General features: G+C 37.8%; 1 long non-coding RNA gene across 1 annotated transcript; it reads right to left on the reverse strand.

The window, feature by feature from the left end:
• Nucleotides 1-1,239: 1,239 nt before the first annotated feature.
• Nucleotides 1,240-8,450, reverse strand: LOC136012808 (uncharacterized). The gene is made up of 4 exons (XR_010611972.1): nucleotides 8,326-8,450; nucleotides 3,540-3,670; nucleotides 2,622-2,702; nucleotides 1,240-1,937 (listed from the first exon to the last, which is right to left on the reverse strand). It is a non-coding gene; the product is annotated as an uncharacterized LOC136012808 (long non-coding RNA).
• Nucleotides 8,451-9,775: the final 1,325 nt, after the last annotated feature.

Below are 9,775 nucleotides of genomic sequence, written 5' to 3' on the forward strand. Positions count from 1 at the left end.
AAATGTGCCATATGACTGTAGATACGATAATTCAATTAATTATAAAGAATACTTCCTTGACAATAGCACTACTGTCCTGATGAAGCTTTATACATTGAGGCAAATCCTGTGTTGAGGACTGAGAGTCACACATATTCAAATGCCTTTTGTTGCCTTATTTTCATACTTTTTTACTTACAATACCATGAGGACATCATATTCCAGGAAGGTGGTATTAGTTAAGGCTTTAATATGATTGCCATTAAAATCCATGAATAGCAATAAGGAAAGTGTTTTCATTCTCGTGTTGTGTAATCATTTTGCAGGAGGGTGTTTAAGCTCTGAGCTAGGTTTTTTTAGTTGTTGGTTTTTTTTTTTTCCTGACCTTCCTTTATTTATTTCTTACAAAATTAGCCCAAATTTACCTAGTTTTGAACATGACTGTAGATATCAAACAAAGCAAATTATGCCCTTTTCTTTGTCATAATTTTGTCTCTGTGGTTCAGTTCTTGAGCCATTTCAGCAATAACAGAATAATACATTGCCATTTCTTACATGTAATCTGCATACCAGAATAAGTAGAGACAACTAGGTGGAGATTCTACAATTAATTGCAATGTATATCTATATATTTTAAGTTAGAATAAACATTCATTCACAATAACCCATTTCTTTTTCATTGAGAAACTAAAGTGAAAGAATTTTGCTGAACTCGTGAAAGTCATAACAAGAAGCAGCTCCCAAGATTTATGTTGGCAGAGGACTGTGATGTTTTTTAGACAGTCATTTGAAACACTGTGAGGTTCAACTTTGGCAAGGTTATACTTGATTTAGGATGTCATAGCTTTAAAAGTGGCTTGGTGTAATGGAATAAACAAATGGTGAATTCTTTTCTTCACAGAAAAAGATGTTTTCATTTATCAAATGAAACTTGCAAAATTGTCATAAGGGGCATTTGAGTACAGATCCTCTTGGGAAGAGTCTCAAGTGAATTGTTTATCATCGATCTTCATGAATTAAAACACGGTTAGAAAACAAGATGTTTTATCATGCTTCATAACACAATATGTAAGTGTAAGGAAAATGTGCAAATGTATATCTTTGAGAGAAGAATCCAAGATTAGATTTAGTTACATTGCTTTGAAATGTAAAGTAAGTTTAGATTTTATGGAAACTACAGAGGAAAAAGAAAGATTTTTTAAGTTACCAGTAGCAAAAGATAGCACAAATAATTGGTTTTGGTACTAGTTTATTAATGCATTTTATTTATAGGCAATGGATTCTTTGAATAATCAAGATATATACTGAACAACTCAGAAAAAAATGTGTATATTAAAATCTTCACATTCTCAGGATGGCTACTGTAGGTTTTCCACACACTCTATGACCTTCTTCAGACTCTTTCCCATGGAACCTGGTAAGGGTGGAAAGCTATTTCAGATCCTTCCTGCTGCATCCGTTGCTTCAGCATTCACTCTCTGGAGCCTGGGTCAAAGGCTGCTGGTGCCAGCTCTGATGCCAGCAGCTGCCTGCCATGAGCTTGGCTGAAACAGCAGAGTCAATGAATCACTGAAGACACAAAGTTCTTCATCTTCTTTGCCCTGAGCCAACACACTAGCAGCAAAAGCTGCATTTTCTGCTCACAAACACAACTAATTTATTTCTCTGGGCACTATTAACAGCTGCTAGATTTTATAAGAATACAAGACTATATATTTCAGGTGCTGTTTTACTTGATAAGAGTAATGAAAAATGTTTAGAAGACTTCATGTCTCCCTCCTGAGTACAGCAAGCTCTGCCTTATGGCGAATTTTCTGTTCCAGTCATCACAGTGATATCTGCTTGGGAAATTGTCCAAGGACTAAAACACTCATTCAGTTTTCTAAGAGGAGATGCTAGGTGTTTGCTGGCTGTTTCCAAGGATTTTCAGTTTAGATCATGAGGTCCCTGTAGGAATTCTGGGAAAAGATAAATGATTCTAAACAGTTTTGCAATTTCAGGAATGTGCTTTAGTTTTAACGGAAACATACTAAAGATAGTCCTAGCATGTAAGACACCTATGGGGAAAATGAAATCCAAATTTTGATCCAGATGTGATAAGCATGGGGAGTTGGCAAGCGAGATTCCTTCATAAAGGTGTTTGAAAGTACTACAGAAAGAAAAGAACGTGGAGGAAAACAGAGAGATAGAAAAGAAAGCTACTTGATTACTGAACAATACCAATATGAAACTAAAATAATACTATCAAAAAACTGATGAACAGCTTTCAAAGAGAGGAGACAGAAATCTTTCAGTCAATTGATGAGAAAAATAACAAAAAGGTGAAGAACTGTGGCAAGCAATATTTGATGTTAAAATGCAAGTGAAAGTATTCTATGATTTCTATCTGTCTCGTGAAAGACTGGCTGTTACTGCAAAGGCAGTAGCATTTGATTTGATATTTTCCAAGGAGAAGGTAAAATCCATGAAGCACTCATATCTTTCTCTAACTACTGGAATATGTGGAATAGTGATTGGATGAGACTTTGAAGAGCTGAAGTTTAGATTCTATTTCCTGTATTTTGGAAGTCTGGCTGCTCGGTGGTGTCCAAAAGGCAATCAGTTATTTAAAAATGGCAGAATATGGGTGATAATGTACTCACAGTTTCTGAGGTCTGCATAGTCCAAAGAGTGCTTTCCTTGATACTGCCTGAATTCAGTTGTGTTGCAGAAATCCAGTACAGCTAAAGTAACAAAGATAAGATAATCATGATTCATTAAATTCTCAGAAATGCAAATGTTTTATAATCCCATATTTATTCCCTTCTGCCATTTTAAGCACACTATTAAATTAATGCCTGGTGTAATACCACTGAAGTCAGATTCAATATTTCCCACCAGAACTTTCTAATGACTTCCTTGAGGTTATTCTGTATGTGTCTATTTCCAGCATACGTCATGTCCCGTTTCTTGATTAGAAGATCTTAGGACGTAAAAATTAGGTACATAATAGAAAGCACAAGAGACTGTGAAGAAAAGCCGATACTGTTCCAGGCTGCAGATATATTATTTTGAATTTTATGAAGTGTGAAGCATCACTGCCCATCCTTGGCACACTTACGCTAACATACATTGCACCAGCTGATGCGACTCAGATGAAAATTACTGGCATGTGTATTTTATTTATATAAGATTGGTTCTAGCTCTCTGCCCACTCTTCAACTGATACAAGCCATCCACATGACCATTGTTCTTGCAGGCTGCTAGCCGCTTTTGGATGGAATGCGGTTTGAGATGTCATTAGCAACTGTCAAATAAAAGGCATACACCATCCAGTCAGAAGGAAGAGCTGAACTCAGATACTGTGTACTTAGGGGATGCATAAAGATTTATCTGAAGTCTGGTATGTGAATTCCTACCCTTGGATCTGTCCCTATTTTCTTATGTAGACTTCATAGATGCTAGCTTTTATGTATGCTTTAATCCTTTAAGAATTTATCTGAGGTATAGGGCTGATGATTGATTAATTTTTTTTTTTGTCATTAACAACAACTGTATTTAAAAAAAGCGCGTCATTATACCTGAAAATTTCATATATATGAATGTCCTCCTTCTTCAGAACTCCGTGAAGGTTAGACTAGTTCCCATGGGAATTTGAAGGAAGCTGTACTGAAAGCTCTCCAAGTCATATTCCAGTAAAAACACCATCCTACTATATAAAGAACACGGAAAACACATGGATAATAGCTTGAAAACATGGAAAATAGCTTGGGGAAAAAAAAAGTACCAGTGATCTGTGAGGGAATTGCCATGTACACAGATACTCGCATAATTTTGTCATTGGTTTTCATGGTAGCTTAGCATCAAAAAAGAAAGGAAAAAGGGAAAAAAATTAAAGGATGCTTTATTTAACCTTTTAAAACAGTATGGTGTAGTTTCATGACAGCACACTGCCTTTCAGCATAAGGTGGCATGTCGTATTAGACAGACTTATATTCTGCTTACTGATTTTTCTGTGGTAGGGAGCAAGACTAAATCTCTGTGTATTGCATATAAACCTGCCTGCATCTGTGCACATCTGGTTATACTGGAAGACCAGCATGATCAAAACATGAATTTCAAAGGCAAATGCTGTGCTATATATTGTTCAAACAGTGATCACACAGCCGACTGTATATTGATTTTGTTCATTCTATGTACTCCAGGACTTGTAAAAATTTAATAAACTGTTAAGATACTCCCATTTTCTTCACCTTTGTACACCTGCTGTAAACTTCGTCTGGAAGAGAATGGATCTGGTTGTGTACGAGTGACCTAAAAGCAGTTGGTAACTGATGCTGAGATTGTTAAATTAACTGGTCAGTGTTGCAACTGTCAAAAATCAGACCTTATATCTGGGTGCAGCTGACAGAGCCTTGAAAGGACTTTGGGCACATTCCATGACGTTACACATTGGGTGTAGTATGTTGGGTGTGTCACCTTGCCTGTGAAGCCCCAGCTTTGTCACCTGTCCTTATTGTTTAAATTCCAGGCTGAAGCTTGAGAGCCTGCCTGGGATTAGCTGGGAGAGCATTGGCCTCCCTTTGGTCTGTTGAAAAGTAAATTTACTTGACTGCTTGAACAAGCTAGCCAAAGGCCAGCAAACTTCATTGCCAAGTTTTATGACTGGCCTCTTTTCAATATTTTCCTTTGGTGATCCAGGCAGATCTTTGGGAATTTATCATATTAACAAGTATTCAGCCATATAGGGATTTTGACAACCTATAGGACTGGAGCTGGCCAACTGAAACGAGCTGTCAGTCATCTTTAAGAACCAATAATCCTGAAATTCCTGCTTTGGTATCGTCAGCATGTTTGGTGGGTGCTCATTACCCCAGTGCTGGCTGCACAACCAGTGATCTTCAGAGAGAGGCCTGGGGCTGGCAGGTGTTAAGCAATAGGAATGACAAACACAAATAGCATTCAACTCACCTAATTGTAAACATCTACAGTGCAAGAGGCACATCTTGGCTAACACCCCAAGCTCTCTTTAGAGGAGAGAAGTAAACATGTTCTGTGTGCTGTTCATATGACCTGTATTAGATAACTGGTTTACAGGCACATATGGACATACGTTTTGTCAGATTAATTCCACGCTGAAGTGGGCCTTGAAGCAAAACGCTCACAGCATTCACTACATACTAATAAATCACCTGGTAAACATCTATGGTGGCTAACATTTTCTGCAGTCTCTGGATGAAGAAAGCCCACACTTGGTAGTATAGCACTATGCCAAGCGTATTTAGGCCTCTGTGAAAGAGCTTTATGATAGAGAGCAAAGGGAACTCTATGTAGAGGAGGGTTATGTTACTTGAAACAAGTGGAACAGACTTTAGATTAATAGCAGAGCATTCTAGTTCTGTTTCCATGCAGCTAGAACCTTCTGGGTATTGATGGAGACCTGGGAAAAGGAATTATTGTGGGAATGTCTTACATATGACCCACCCAGTATGTCTGATCAGATGGAGTGTCATTCTGAGAACTCTTTTTAGAAAGGGATTCCATGTCTAGGTGCAACCTCCAAAACCTTAGTAGGGTTCACTTCCCTCAAAGGCTGTAGGACACTATGCTGCACTTCCTAGCACTGCAGTGCTTTACATGTAAAGAAAGCAAATGTAAGTAAAACATAAATCAAGTTTAATATCCTACTGTCCATAAGCTACAATAAAAATAACTGAAACAGAACATGTGCTTGATGTATGTATAAATTTAGATATACAAATGGAAACATCTGAGAAAGAGTTTCCACTGGAAAATGCAGATTTGTTCAAGTCACTCCTCTGAGAAATTGGATGCTTTGATTTTTTGATTTTAGAGCAGACCAGAGGGAACACAGCATCTGAAGTTGCCTCTTGCTTGCCAAGACGTTGTCCTTGTTTTCTAGGATTTAAGGGAAGGGCTTTTTTGGGTACCACAACTTGGCAGTCCATCTGAAGAACTGTCCCAGAGCTGTAATACTTTGAGCTGAATCTTCTGGGTTTATGACTCTTCATCAGCAGGCAGGAAGAAATATTTTAATATTTTAGAAGGGTTCAACAGAAGGCATCTCAAGATTTATATTTTTTGTATGTTTCTGTTAATGGGAAGACTTTCTTTTGCCTTTTGTTCCTGAGGGGGATGAAAACAAACACAGACTTTCCAGAAGTTTCCAGAAATGTAATTACCATCTTCTGGCAACTTTATAGGGCTGCAACATGGCACTAGCAAGTACATTTTACATTGCATTGCTCTGCTATGCTCTGGTATGCGTGCAAAAAGTTGTGGTAAAGTAAATGAGCTCCCTGAGTGCATCTGAAATTCCAGATATCTCTATAATTATAGTAAGTACATGTATGCAGTGGAAAGCCTTAGAAGTGTAAAATAGTTTAAGGATAAATCCAGATAATTGGGCTTTCCATAAGCCATATCAAAGTTACCTGCCCAGTCACTATTGTCTCCTATGAGAAGTGTTAACATTTGTCAGCTGTACTTTTGATTATCTATCTATCTATCAGAACATTAATTCTCATTTGTCAGCACATGTGTTTTCTTATATGGAATGGAACCAAAATGGATTAGTTTTATTGTCTTTTCTGCTGATTATATGTAGCAATTAGAAACTGAAATTAAGAAATCTCATGTAAATTGAGTATCAGAAGTGTACCAGACTATAAGCACGGCAGAAAGAGAAAGAGAAATAGAGAGAGAAATCTAATGTTGATGCAAATGTTAGAAGGTGTGCTTATAAAAAGAACTGAATTCTAAAGTGGAATGATTAACGTAGTAGAGAAACTCATACTGCAGTACATGGTATAGCATGGACAGCTACAAATTTTCTGCAGTAAAAAATCTACACATAATAACCCAAAAGTTCTAGGACAAGACTGAAAGACAGAAAGTGACTCATTAAAACCAGAAAGTTTACACCAGTTTCATTAAATTAATACATTTAGTAATCTCAAATTTCAGGCAAAAGCATGGAAAATTATAATAGATCATTACTAGACCAGGTAAATGTATAGAAAATTGTATAAATCATGTATAAATCATAGAATCATGGAATCATAGAATAGTTAGGGTTGGAAAGGACCTCAAGATCATTTCCTCCTTATATCCAATCTAAACTTCCCCTGTTTAAGTTTTAACCCATTACCCCTTGTCCTGTCACTACAGTCCCTGATGAAGAGTCCCTCCCCAGCATCCCTATAGGCCCCCTTCAGGTACTGGAAGGCTGCTATTAGGTCCCCACACAGCCTTCTCTTCTCCAGGCTGAACAGCCCCAACTTCCTCAGCCTGTCTTCATCATATGAGATTTGAGAGAAAAAGTTAAAATTTATAAAGCTTAGCCTTTTTTTAAACAGATTTTTTCAGAAGGTGGAAATCTGTATTATATAAGGAGAATATCAGTCTTTGGGGTAATCAGTGTTAGTATGCCACAGAGTAGTTTGGAGCTACGTGTGGAAGCTAGGTGTGAACGGTGCACAGGAAAGGTGCAATGTGGAAAGCCATGAACACAAATAAACACATCCAAAGACGATAGCTGAGAGGTAATGGCATTGAAAAAGAGGCACAGAAGGATTATTTGAAATACCCAGAAAGAAGAAAAGTGAAAGAGATGTAAGAACTTCACTTGGAGGCAGGTGGGGAGGGAGGATACAAGGCAGGAAATGACAGTGGCGTTGACACATTATTTTCTTGCCCAACATGCTTCAGAGTCACAGAAGTCAAATGTGATACAGGTGGAATCAGGCTCCAAAATAGGGGTAATTTATTAGCCAAAAAAGGAGATTGTTCTTATAGATCTGAGTTCCTCATTGCTGTTTTGGATTGAGAGTAGGCGTGGAGATCAGTAAAGCAGAGAAGAATGGTGGTGTGATCACCACCAAGTGCATATGTGCTTATGCACATATACCAACATATCTGAGACTCTTACAACACTTGAAATCCTCATAGAAAAAGAATTCTTCACTTTACTGGTAAAAAAACCTTACTGAGCATAAGTACCTCTACTTATGAGCAGGAGTTAGTGCACCCACTTTGAAGGATTCCCCATACAGGTACGCCACGATTACCCACTGTCCACAGCAGAGGATTGGATCTCACAGGAATCTCACTACTGGAGTCTGCCTGGGGCACCCAGACATCCTGCCAGTTTTCTTTGCTGACCAACATGGTGTAATTCCCTCATGCACAAAAGAAAAGAAAGTATTCAATTACATTGAAAACCTCAGACTTGTCAGGCTTGTGGATCATCTGCTGACTATTAGTGATTCAGTGTATATTAGCTGGAGGAAGACATCCCACAACCAGATTTTGTTTCTGTATGCTTACAGATGTGGCAGTACTCACCACTCACCACAGTTCTCTTCATCTGCACCATTCTCGCAGTCATTTATTCCATCACAATGAAAACCCCACAAGGAGGCAAATGGGCATGGAAATTACCCTTTTTGGCAGATACAACCAAGTTAAATGTCTTCCATCAGTGAGACTTCTGAGAAAATATGAGAAGATATTTCCTCTGTAGTAGAATAAGTTTCAAATTAGGAAGGCCTGATAAAACTGCAACCACAGCATGTGACAGACTATGTTCCTTTTTCACTTTAAAGAGCTTTGTATGTAATTTTATTTCTGCTTCATGTATTACAGTGTCAGCTACAAATGGTTTCCCAACACTGAAATTTAAAAGACACAGTTTGAAGTTTCTGGTTTTTTTCTTTTAATTCGCTCTTTTCCATCATCTGCAGGACACATTGCCGGCCAAAATAAAGCTGGTTCCTCAAAGGTGTGAGCATTAAGTATCAGAACCCTGAAGCATGCCATGGATGGACAAAGAAGAGGTATTTGAATGCTCCTGGATGGGGGAATTAGAAATGTCTCGTGAAGAGAGAACTTCCAGCTGGAGCATGTGGAAAGCCACTTCCCATGACAAAGGCAGCTGGGCAATAGGGAAGCGTCCACTTACACGTCTGAGAGGTAAAACTACTAAAAACACTTATCACGCCCAGTTACAGTAAAATCTTTGAGCAATTGGCAAATCAAATCTTGGTATGAATCTGCAAAGTTGGTGTCAGATTTACAGCCCTGTAAATCACTCATTTAGACAAGCTGTTCAAAGCAAGAAAATAGGTTTTATTTCTTCTATTGGCGCACAACACAAATGGCTGGTTTTCTGCAGTACATTTGCAGGAAATCTGCTCTATTGTTCCATTATGCATATAGAGCATATGTCCATTTACAAAACCGCTTTTTTCATTTCACAAGGTTTATGGAAGCTTTTATGGCCAAGAAAAGCTAATGAAAGAATGCTAAAACTACAAAAAGCCTCAAACCAAATAAACTAAGAAAGTTCTGTGTATCACACAGAGCTGATTCTGGTTTTACTCATTAGCATGGCTTTGAAAAGTGAAGTTCAAATTTGACAAAGCAAATTTGATTATAATCATAGTTGAAGATGTCGAAATGTCCATAGACCTACCTTGCAAAGGCAGACATGCTGACCGTAGACACATGAGACACCTATGGGGTATATACCAGATTAAACATATACGATAAAATTATAGGGACAAATATCAAGCAAAGTAAAGTAACTCAATTCCTATGAGGCTTTTGGACAATTAAGGGTTATTTATAGAGTATCAGCAAGGATGGAAGAAACTGGATGGAAGAAATTCAACTAAATGGTGATCTTTAAAAACTGAGTATGTTTTACTCTAACACTGTCCTAGTAATACTGCTTTTTATAAGATACAAAGAATTGAGGTTGAGACATGATGATAGGAGGTGAAATACATAGGTG

The sequence above is a fragment of the Lathamus discolor genome, chromosome 4 (genome assembly GCF_037157495.1).
Source record: "Lathamus discolor isolate bLatDis1 chromosome 4, bLatDis1.hap1, whole genome shotgun sequence".
Classification (NCBI taxonomy): Eukaryota; Metazoa; Chordata; class Aves; order Psittaciformes; family Psittacidae; genus Lathamus; species Lathamus discolor.